We start from the raw sequence: 12,966 nt of genomic DNA on the forward strand, positions 1-12,966 counted from the left end.
GCGGAAAGTAATTGAGCCTCATACAAGCATTGACTATGTTTGTAATGAGGACTATGTAGGTTCTTGGGAGAGCTTTGAGAACCGTATTGGTGATGCTATCGTAGCCGGGAGCTTTCCTGGACTTTAAGTTGCTAATTATATTACTTATTTCTGTTGGAGAAGTTGGGTTAAAGTGATTATTACAATTTCTGTCAGCTAGGTGGTTAATGAAATTATCGACTTCTTGATCTGTCTCATCATTATTAGAGGCATGATTGGTGAAAGTCTTTTCTAGATGCTGCGCAAGGGCTTCAGCCATGTCATGTTCAGAATAAGCAATTCCACTACTGGTGTGGAGAGGACCAATATTTCGGTTATTATTATTCCTTAAGGAATTTCCAATACGCCAGACTGTACTTGGAGAGAAATGGAATCTAAGAAATCGTCCCAACAATTTGATCTGTACTCTAGGAGGAGGGTCTTGATGTTCCTAATTTTTCTGTTCAGATTTCTTTTAACAGTGGGATCGCCTGTTCTTCGCCATATTTTTGCTGTGCGGTTTTTGTCTTTTATTTTCTCAATGATGTGGTCGGGGAGCTTGTCTTTCTTATAATCTTTGAATTTGGTGGAATCATCAAGGGCTTTCTTAATTTTACTATTGATCTTAGTGATATTGTACTCAGTGTCTACAATATCAGCAAGAGCCGGGTGTGCAGGTAATTGTTCCAGAGAATTATTGAATTTCTGCCAGTTTATAATTTTCTTTAAAGGCAAGGTCTTCTCAAAGCCATGGTAAGTAAATTTAACAGGGAGATGGTCAGAGGTTAATTGATTAATCACCTGTAGGAAAGGGATTTGCTGGATATTTTTTGTAATTACAATGTCGAGAATATCCGAGCTGCCTGTATGATGATACCTGGTAGGTTCCGTTGGTCCAAAAATTCTAAGGTCATTCTTAAGAGCATAGCTATAAAGTTTGTTGCCATTTGTGTTATTTCTTTGAGAATTCCAGCTATGATGTTTAGAATTCAGGTACCCCGCTATAATAACAGGGTGAGTGATATTGTTAAAAATTTGCAAGTCATTGTTGGTGAGAATGTTTCTGGGGGGATTATAAGCCGAGATGATGACAATCGGCTCATTTGTGCGCGAATGCACAACGATCGCAGTGGTTTCAATGCTGCTGCTATTGGGAATATTAAACTCGTTGGCGTGCAGATGCCTTTTAATTAATATCATAGTACCGCCGCCCCTGTTATGGTCTCTGCCCGTCCTGAATGCGTTGTAACCATTGATCTTGAACTTATCATTAGGTCTGAGCCAAGTTTCATTCACTAGAAACACATCAATATTATGGTGATTAAGGAAGTTTGTAACTTCAACGTTCTTGTGGCGAATACCGTTGGCGTTAAAAAATGCGAGGTTTAAACTGCTGGGGGCAGTGAGGTGAGTTCTTGAATTACCGTTAATGTGGTTAAAATTCATAATTGATGCTTGATAAAAGTTCAAAGGCTTCCCAGCCGACTTGGATTTTTTCCAATATTGATTTAGATTTTAAGAACCGCTCGAAGAGATTTTTTCCTTGCAGGAATAATTTCTTCAGCCAAATTATGAAATTGGAAACGGAGCCTAAGTTCTCACTTTCGACAGCTGCGTCCTGATTGGTGGATGAAGCATTCTGCTCATTAACATTTTCACTGCTATTTTGGGTTATGTTTCTTCTTGGCAGAGGTGGGAAATTTTCTAAGTTGATATCAGGGGGACTATTTTTTGAAGTTTTTCTCGCTTCTTTTTGGAATTCTTTTTCTGCAATTTTTCTTTTCAAGTTATCCGGATGCATTTCGCAACCACGGTACGAACTAATGTGGGGGCCTCCGCAGAGGCAACATTTGCCGGGTAAGTTTCTGTCTTTTGTGCATGTAGTAGTAATATGGTTTTGCCCGCATTTTAAACACCTAGGCTTGTGCTTACAGTGAGCACGACTGTGGCCATACCTCTGACAGTGGTGACACTGTTTGTGTCCTGGAGTGTGTCTGAAGGGAGTAATTTTAACAGCCAAATCTAGAATATGCGTTATGTTGTATATTTTCTTGCCTTCTATGCTGCGTTTGACTTCAACCATGAAAGTGGGTAGTTTGACAATTTCATTGTCTATTTTCTTGGTAACTTGTCTTACTGTTTTAACCGGGATGTTATTATCTATTAGTTCTTCCATAATGTCCTCGGGTTTGGTGTGAACAGATAATTTTTTGATTACAACTCTTATCGGTTTATCCTGAGGGAGAGGAAAGGTATGGTAAGGAATTTCCTTTTCGTCTAGGTATCTCGTGACTTCACGATACTCAGTGTCCGATTTAACTTTAATATGGATATCACCACCTTTCTGTACACATTCCATGGATATGGTAAATTGCTTAATATTATCTCTGAGGGCTTTCCAGTCCGTGACATCTGAAATGATAATCGGCGGAATTCTGTTAGCCTTTTTGTTGGGCGTAATGAAATCACCTTCATTATTAGTACTGTGTTCTTGTGAGTTTAGCGAACTAACATTTGTAGTGTCCATTTTATCATCTATTTTTAGTGAAGCGTATTTATTTTTGGTTGACGTCATTGAAGCGCTGCTGCTTTCACTAAGTGTGCGTTTGTGGTATTTTTTGGGTGTAATCCATTTTTCATTATAATTATTTATTTTGCTTATTTCCTGAATAACATTTGAAACTGGTTTGGGTTGCTTTGTAGTTTGATTAGATGTCGAATCATTGCTAGTATTAACTAACGGGATGCTACCGCAGATATTTTGCACTGAATCTCCTGCAGTTTGTTTACTCGCTACACACTTCTCAAGCTCTGCATAGGTTTTTTGGAGCCATTGCTCCATTTCAAGGTGATTTTCCGTAAGCCATTTCTAAGCGTGTTAAACGCTAAGTTAAATTCAGACATAATCTGCCTACAATCCTCAATCGTGCCATGTTTAAGAATATTCTCAACAATATCGCGCTTATTAAGGATTGCTAAATCATTTATCTTATCCATATTTACCAAGTCAAGCTATCCTATCGATGTACAAGACAATGCCCATAATGAAAGCGTAGAAATAAAAAAAATATACTCACGAACTTTTCCAGATGAGCTACTCCAAGTACACCTCTCGAAAGAGACCAACGAAAAGCACTTACTATTTATAAATAAATTTCCTTCACTTCCTAAATTTTAGAATCACACTTGTAGAGTAAAATAATAATACGAACTCAAACAACTTTCGTATCGAACTTCATCGTACTGCTGCTTACATTACATTCAGAATTCTAAAATCCACTAAACAACTTTCGTTCAAAGCTTTAAATATTCCACGCTACTACGAACTGAGATGTTTTCCTCCTTTTATAAGATTTTAAAAATCACGCGCTAGAATTTTCTAGTACTTTCTCGAAATCAAAAAGAGATATTTATTTATTTAATGCACGCGCTCTTGTATTTTCAATTTTCCGGCTTAGCTTTCTTCTTTTAATATTCGTCACGCGCTGCACTGCGCGGGAAATAAAACCATTTAATTTACAATTGAACTAACATTAGCTTTTTAAATACCAAATTCGTAACAATACTGTTGCCCGTCGAATTACTGATATAGCTGAAGATGCTTTTCTCGAAGTTGCGTGACAAATTATTTTCAATACATTTTGATGAGGCAACAGATATTAATAAAGACGCTCATTTCATTGCCTATGTTCAATTTTGTGATGATCTGTCAATAGTAGAAGAACTACTTTTCTGCAAACCAATAGAACTCAAAGCAACAGCACACGCATTATTTGCTGTCTTAAATGATTTTATGAACGAAGCAAATATAGAATGGAAAAATAGCGTCGGAATATGCACCGTGATGGTGCTCGTTCAATGTCAGGAAGATTCCAAAGCATACAAGCACTTGTAAAGCAAAAATCGCCAGAACAACTGGGCACATTGCATGATCCACAGGGAAGCTCTAGCTTCCGAAAAAAATGAGTCCTGGTCTGAATATTATGTTAACTACCGTTGTAACCGTAATAACTTATATAAAAATGAGACCTCTGAAGTCAAGAATATTTTCCGCACTTTGTAAAGACATGGGCGCAGCACATTCAGCGTTACTATGTTATTGTGAGGCAAGATGGTTATCACGTGGGAAATTTTTGCAACCTGTTTATGAATTAAGAGATGAAATCGCTATTTTCCTACAAGAGGAAAACAGACCGGAAGCCGAGAATTTTCGCGATGGTTTATTTGTGATGAAATTCAGCTACTTGGTCGACATATTCGAGAAATTAAATAACTTGAATCTTTAACTCCAAGGAGCAAATACACATATATTGGATGCGAATGATAAGGTTAATGCTTTTTGTAGAAAATTGGAATTGTGGAGCAGTAATGTAAAGCAAAAAAACCTAACAATATGTAAAAATGTGGATGATTGTATTAAAACTTACAAGGAACAACATGTAAAAATGGTTTTTGTAACCATTGAAAATCATATAGCCATGCTGACAAAGAATTTAAAAATTACTTTCTTGCTGATGACACTGATAGAAAGTTACGAGTGGGTTAGAGATCCATTTCAAAATACTCCCGAAGGGCTCTCAATTGCTGAGGAAGAAACCTTCATAGACTTCACGACAAGTGGAGAAACCAAAAGACAATTTAGTAATAAATCACTCTTTGAATTTTGGGCAGGAGTGAATGATGAGTTCTCTGCACTAAAAACAAGAGCATTTCGCATTTTATTACCATTTTCAACATCCTACCTTTGTGAAACTGGATTTTCTGCGGTGGCTTCATTGAAGACAAAATATGGATCTCAGCTAAATATAGAAAAAGAACTAAGAGTATCTATTTCTAATATTAACCCTTCCTTCGAAAAACTTTGCTCTGCAAGACAAGTCCAAGGAAGTCACTAATAATTATTAAAATTGTTTTTAATTTAATAAGTTTCGATTTAGTATTTTTTTTTAAATTTCAGAATTATGCAAACATTTATGATACGAAGGCATGCTAAGAAGGCGGGAGAAATACCTTATAATGTTTACAAAACAAGTACTCGATTATGTACAGTTATAAGGTATGTCTCCTATTTTCCTAGGGTGCCTTCGGGGTGTAATGGATCTGCACGCTGGGCCGGTATTCCAGAGGACCGTGGTTCGATTCCCGGCGAAGGCGGTTGCTAATTTTTCATCTCTCCGGCTTTTCTAATTAACCTAATGTCTCTACACAGTCCTGTGGCTATCGAATTATAACTCTAATACCAGACAATAATAGAATTATTGATGATGAATTTATTGATGTTTTGCATCAATCATATGATGTTAATATTTCAGAAAAAGATATAGTGTGTCTAATTTACATTTATGGATATGTTTGTAGATCTGTATTGAAGCATTGAAATTGTAATCTCTGCAGGAAAAAACTAATTCTTGACATTCATAAATACCTCTGCATTCAAAATATTTACAATCCTAATATCTAAAATGTACGAGAAGTTATATATTTCACCAAACAATCAACTTTTTCTGTATTAATGTTTCTCATCACGGAGAAAGCATTATTTGGGATGAGTAAAGGTATTTGTGTGTGTGGCAAATCACTGCATGATTTGTTGAAAAGCTGTGCTACATGTATTTGCAATATATTGCTGAATAATTACTGTAAGGCTAAAAATAACAATTTAAAGGAAACCAATGACGAAAAAATCTGATGTGTACACCACATGACTTCCTTGTACGGAATATTAAATTATGCGCATTTTTTCTTGCATTTTATTTAAACTTATTAGATTGAATTAAACCTACTTCGCTGACAGCGCATAAACCACAATAGAATAAATGCATTCTTTAAAATTCACTTTGTTTACCATAGCGACACTCTGGCGCTAGGTTTACTTAACAGTATTACAGTGTCTCACAAAAGTGATGGGACACTTGTGCTTTACAAAAGGAAACTGCAATAAAACAAATTTAAAAAACATGTAAAATTTCTTGTGGGTGTGTTTCATACTTAAATTTAGTAACAATTATTACATAACATACATTTTCTCAAAATATTAAAATATTAATTTAATAAAAATACAATTGTTTAGAGCGGAGCAAAAAATGGCTCACATAAGTGATGGGACACTTACTTTTCCATCAAATATTTATCCAAAAATTTTACTTTTTAAAAGGTTTTAATATTTTGTTGGACTTCCTTTTACTTTTAAAACATGATTTAATCTTCTTGGGATGGATTCGACTAATTTTTTTGTGATTTCTGGAGTGATTTTACCCCATTCATCTTGAAGCACCGATATTAATTGTTGTTTTGAAGAAATGGTGTGTTTGCGAATTCTTGATTCCAATTCTTGCCAAATATTCTCTATGGGATTTAAATCTGGAGATTGTGGTGGTGTATTTATTGTTTCAGGACAGTTATACAGCAGCCAGAGTCTAACGTTCAAAGCACTGTGCTTGGGGTCATTGTCCTGGTAGAATTTAAAATCGTTATGAAGGTTCAAATTTCGTGCTGAAGATTTTAAATTTTGATTTAAAAAGGCAGTATACTTATACTGATCCATTATACTGTCAATAAAAACAAGATTACCAACTCCAGCGGACGACATACACCCCCATACCATAACTCCTCCTCCACCATGTTTTACTGTAGGCACCAAGTTCTGTTTGCGAAATTCTTCCCTGGGTTTTCTCCACACCAAGATTCTACTGCCAGAACCAAATATATTAAATTTACTCTCATCAGGAAGTATAACTTCGTTCCAGTAATCAGAATTCTTATTTTTATGTTGGATTTTGCGAAAGCCAGTCTGAGTTTTCTATTCTTTTCACTTACGAAGAATTTTTTCCTGGCTGCTCTACCGTGATATCCAGTAGATCGAATTACTCTTTTAATAGTCTCAGAATTAACAATTACTCCATATAAGGCTTGTAAATCAGCAGCAACTTTAGGAGCACTCATTCTTGGATTTTTTTTTAATATTTCGAACGATAATTCGCTTTATTCCATTGGATAGCTTTGATGGTCGGCCAGGTCTTTTATTCTGAATTATATGATCTTTTTATATCGTTTAATGATATTGAAAACTGTTGAATGACTGAAGTTAACTGTTTCAGCAGTTTCTCTGATAGATTTTCCACGTTCAATATGCAAATTAATAACTAATTTTCGAATTTCAGGCAAAGTTTCTTTTCGTTTAGCATTCATGGCTGCACAGAGCTAAAAAACACAAAAATTCCAAAACAAACTGGAGAGAAATACTGCAGACGATTTTATAAATTATTGCCAATTGCTTTTGAGTAAAAATAAATACCCCAAAAGATATTTTTATTGCTTTCTTCAGACGATTTTGTTGCATAGTACGTAGTGTCCCATCACTTATGTGAGGCATTTTTTGCTCCGTTCTAAACAATTGTATTTTTTATTAAATTAATATTTTAATATTTTGAGAAAATGTATGTAATGTAATAATTGTTACTAAATTTAAGTATGAAACACACCCACAAAAAATATTTACATGTTTTTTAATTAATTTTATTACAGTTTCCTTTTGTAAAGCACAAGTGTCCCATCACTTTTGTGAGACACTGTATATTTCATTCATATTATAACTCAGAATGCACAAAATATATATCATTTAAAGAATTATCTAATCGTTGCCAAATGTTCTATTCAAATAATATAATAAAGCTAGAACTATGTCTAAAAGAAATTAAGCAAATAAAACAAAAAAGAAACAGTTTTTCACAGACGATTGAGTATTTCTCATTTAATTAATTCAGTTCTTACTTCGCGAGAAGGCAAAAATACATAAAAACTAAAAATATCTATATTAAAAATTACGAAGTAAATCTCAAACGCTTATTTCCTCGAAAAAATTCCAGAAAGAATTAAGCATGATTTAATTGGCAATAATAAATGAATGCGTTATCTTTGTTGTTGCGAAGCTAAGTTTCTCTAGATTGGCAACAAATCCACTAGTCTCCTGTTTCAAATGTAAACATCAATGGCCGCCATTAAATACAGGCTTAGCGGCAATTAAACAACTTTAAAATTGCTTATAATTCTAAAAATATTGCACACAGATTTACTAAAGGCATAAAATCCTTAACCGGAAGATAAAAACAATATAATTCAATCATTTTTAAAGAAAAAAATGTACAATTTACAAACATATAAGAGTAAAGAAACTGGTATTAGTTGTATCAACGAATAAACCAAACAGACTAGCAGTTGAATGGAAAGGTCCTGGAAAGGTTGAGAAGAAATTATCCGAAACTAATTATGTTGTGAGTTTCGAGGGAAAAAATGAATTTAGTCAAGTCTACCATGTTAACGTGCAAGTCTACCATGTTAACCTTATCATAGGCGAGCAGAATCAGTTAACCTTATGATTACAGAAGATCAATCTGAAATTGATGATATGGAGGAAAATTTCCAACAATTGATTCTGAACCAACATTGTTCGATTTTGAGGACATTAAAGAAAATAGTTCCTTAAGTAATAAGCTAAATGAAGAACAGATTCAAGAATTGCATGATATGATGCTCAATTTTCAAAAATCTTTTCTAATAAGCCTGGAAAAACTCATTTAATAACGCATGATATTCAATTGACAGAAAACAGCCCAATCCACCCAAACCGTATAGAATGTCTCCTAGACAAACGGATATATTAAAAACGGAAATTGATAAAATGCTTCATAAAATAATTGAAATAGGAGATTCAGATTGCACTTCTCCTATGATTTTAGTGGAAGTAGCAGGGAGGGATCCAAGACCTTGTATCGACTATAGAAAATTGAATAAGCTGACAAAAACACAATTCTTTCCCTTGCCTAACATCGAACAACGAGTAGAAATGGTAGCAGTCGCAAAATATATAACTCTTTTGGATTTGACAAAGGGATACTGGCAGATACCTTTAACACCTAATGCTCAAAGATTAGCCACTTTTGTTACAAGTTTTGGCACATTTAGACCTCTACGGATGCCTTTTGGACTTAAAAATGCACAATTTTCATTTAGTAAAATGATGGCCGAAATCTTTCACGGTTGTGAAAACTTTGCTGTTCCATATTTAGATGACGTGGCAATCTTTTCAAACACCTGGGAAGAACATCTAAGTCACCTGAAAGCCGTTTGTCCAAAATAAAGGACGCTGGTTTAACTATTAAACCAATAAACCGTAAATTTGCTCAAGATAGAGTAAAATATCTAGAACATATTGTAGCTCGTAGTATAAGAATGCCAAGTAAAGTGAAAGTAAAAGCTATTCTTGATTTTCCAGTGCCATCCACAAAATGTCAAGTCAGAGCATTTTTATGATTAGCGGGATATTATTATCATTAGATTCCCATGTTCTCATCTATAGCAGCACCTTTAACAGAAACTTTGAAAGGAAACTTAAAGAAAGGAAAAATTTGCACAGAAGTAAGTATATTTACTAAACAATTTATATTTCAAAATTGAAATATAAATTGTTTAGAAAATATACTTAAATAAAAAAAAATTAAAAAAAAAAAAAACTTGCGTAAAGAAAATTAAAATCCTAATTTCTGGAGCGAATCATGTAAATAAGGGAAAAATATTAAAATGAAAACATTGAAATTATTGAAGAAAATCAAACTTACCCTTATCAAACTCAATTGCTAAGAGTACAGAAGCTGAAAAAGTTGTCAGAATTTTAAACGAACCTTGAAAAGAGGGAGACCAGAATATGAAAGAATCTTCCACTATCGAATAGCAAGGGACGTAAAACCATAAAAAAGTCCGCGCTTTCTTGGTACGAAACAACTGGTGGCTAAAACGGAATGGAGGGGGAACTGAGGGTTCGCACTAGGAAGAGGCAACAAGTGACAACAATAGCCTCGCTTTTAGATGCTTCTCTTTTAAGAGAAACCATCCAAGATGACGATGCTTTAAACAATCATAGTTTTAAAACTGGTATATATATTTAAAAAATTAGCTTTTCCTTTTTAGTGCGCCTTATGGGCATTTAAATAAACAAAAAGTTTAATTTATTTATGCTTGCGTATTAAAGTTTGATTTCTTACACGTATTTTAAGGCAAACGCCTGATAAAAATAGTATATAGATATAGTTAACCAGAGTTCTAAATTTTTGTCATTTTTTATAGAGGGTCAGTTGATTTGTGTACATTTGAATTTCAGCAAATATATCACGTTAAATCCTTCGAACTAATTAATGTCTATAAAACGCTTCTGTATACAATTTCATAGAAATATTTATTTACAAGTGATAGAAAAGATAACTCGTTAGCTTATCTGTCTATATTATTTTTTCATTCCAAAAAAGTAATGTGCTTACAATGTTAATTTTTCATTTAAGATTCTATTGAAATATGATTTTCGTTCGTTGCATGCACGATTCCTCTGAAATAGCTGAATAAAATGTATGTAAACACTTTAAATGGTCAGTCATTCAATTTTTAATTTACGTTAAATGGTCAGTCATTCAATTTTTAATTTACGTTAAATGGTCAGTCATTCAATTTTTAATCTGATAGTCTTCAGAAATATAATTACATTTGAAATCATACGAAAACTCAGACTCCCACCTTTCATTGCTTATTTCTAGATTTCTTTATTAATATTATGAAAATAATGTGAATTTACAAGATTTTGATGGTAATTACGCCTTTAATTTTGGATTTCTCAAAACTGTAATTTTCCTGTTTGCGCTTATGATTTTTGTGGAATTGTTACTTGGAATTTCAAGAGAATTTGATTAACTGTATAAATTCTGTGTGAGTCCAACCCTTTTTCTACCATAAAATTAACTTTTAAAGTTAACTAAATGACTAAATAACGTTAAATATAGGGTGTTTATAAAGTCTCGGACCCATTTTGATGTTTAATAACTCAAATAATGAAGATATAAACAAACTTATGGCATTTATAGATGGAATAACTTAATACGTATATATTTTCCTTTTCAGGTTTGAATATCTTTACTTTTGTAAATATCGTCTGCGCGTGTGGTTAATTTCAGATAATTTCATTTTCCAGGCTAAATATCTGTACTTTTCTAAATATCGTCTGCTTATTAATTGCATTTTTCTCTCTTTTGTTTTTGGCAACTATTGCAATGTTATGGACTTTTTCCTTTGGGGATTTGTAAAAGACAACGTTTACAGGAGGAGAGTGTCGAACATTGATGACCTAAAAGCCAGAATTACAACCGCAATAGCCTCTGTGGATGCCGACGTGCTTGCCGGTACCTGGCGTGAAATTGAATATCGACTTTATATTCTCCGTGCGACGAAGGGGGCACACGTGGAAGTTCATTGACAAGGGTCGTGAAACTTTTTGAGTCTATCTAACCATTTATATGTTATTAATTTTAATCTATCTTTATTATTTTATGAGTTATTAAACATGAAAATGGATCCGGGACTTTATAAACACCCTGTATTATAATATAATTTTATGTTAAAAAACAGACGATTTCTGTGTCTTAAAAAAATGAAAAGTTACTTTTTAATAAAAAATAATTCGATTATTTTTTAAAAAAGTCACTTTAATTATGAATCATTTTTCTAATTTTGCAAAAGCATCAGGTATCAATAGTGATTTTTTTTTATCTGTAATGTTGTATATATATTTCAACTGTATGCCGATGACGAAAAGGTTACTTCATTTTTATTTTGGTTAAAATATTTTAATATCCAGAACATAACGTTAACAGGTAAATGCAAAATTAAAGTTATCAAAATACATATCAGGATGGTGAAATGGTTAGTCATTAAAGATATGAAGCTCTGAATTTTGTAATATTTTTAGTATACATTGGTGAATATTTTTAGTATATATTGGTGGACATTTAATTGTGAAGGCTTAATTTATAAAAAGTTTTTTATATATTTTATTTCAGTTTATTTTGTTTTATACCTAAAATAAATGCTGAAAGAGTATAAGTAACAAAACTGTGATTTGTTCAAATTTTGCTTTTAGGTGAAATGTGTTAGGCCAAGGGATTTTTTTATGATGCATGTAAGGTAATCTTCTACGTATTTTAAGTTATCTGTTCCAAAGATATATAAAAGTATCCCTACTAAGGTAGATTACTACTGCAGCTATGTAAACGATATTCTCTTAAGGTGGGTTACTACTACAAAAAATATTTCGTAATTTTAATTAATTATAGTGACATTTTTTTTTTCATATAAGATGAAGCTGTTGATTAAAGTTTTCAATAGATTAACATCCTACTGGATTCGAGTCTAAGAATGCTTTATAAGCCCCGTTCAGGTTTTAATAAATCCATCTAAGAGCGGAAGTTACTATGAACGTATTAATTTGAATATTGTAATTGACTGAGATTTTGCTTAAAACGGGAGGTAAATATATGGTATTAATTTTTTTTTCTTTTTTTACTAACCTTTAGGAAAAGAACTTTTCTCTTTCCTTTCTTTTTGTAAATTTATTTGTATTCACAGAAGCTGTATACATTAAAACTGCTCACATGAAAGTATGTTTATTTTCATGCTTTAGTGGCTTTTGACTATGGGCGTAAAATAAATATGAGCCATTTTCCCTCATAAAGACAACCTTTTTATTATGTAGATAGTCCATGTAAATGATGTTTAACATGACATTAAAGTTAATGAAATGAAGACTGAAAGGAATAGTTTTTTTTATCCGTACGTTAAGAAAAAACATGAATTTAAAATTTAATTTTGCTGCTAATTGCAATATCTTTGAATCTTTAGCTTTACCGATGCAGAAGACGTAAGAAACGTGAACTGACATCGCTAAGGTTCGAAACCATCCCTTCCAGTTGCTAGCCGGATGGGTTATCCAAGTACTCCACGAAAGTTTGAGTAAGGAAAACAGAAAATATGATCTTTATACATATAGATTTCAAGGATACAGGAAGTGTTCCAGTTTCATTGCTATTTAGATGACCAATATCAAACTCGTTGCGGCACTGAGTTCCATATGAA

The 12,966-nt window shown here is 33.0% G+C and overlaps 1 protein-coding gene across 1 annotated transcript in view; it reads right to left on the reverse strand.

Moving 5' to 3' along the window:
* LOC118196674 (uncharacterized) overlaps positions 1-12,966 on the reverse strand; it is a 53,482-nt gene that overhangs the window by 25,688 nt on the left and 14,828 nt on the right. The gene's annotated exons all lie outside the window — the stretch shown is intronic.

This window comes from Stegodyphus dumicola, chromosome 1, assembly GCF_044657685.1.
Source record: "Stegodyphus dumicola isolate Sdum_Otavi_A_Nest chromosome 1, ASM4465768v1".
Classification (NCBI taxonomy): domain Eukaryota; kingdom Metazoa; phylum Arthropoda; class Arachnida; order Araneae; family Eresidae; genus Stegodyphus; species Stegodyphus dumicola.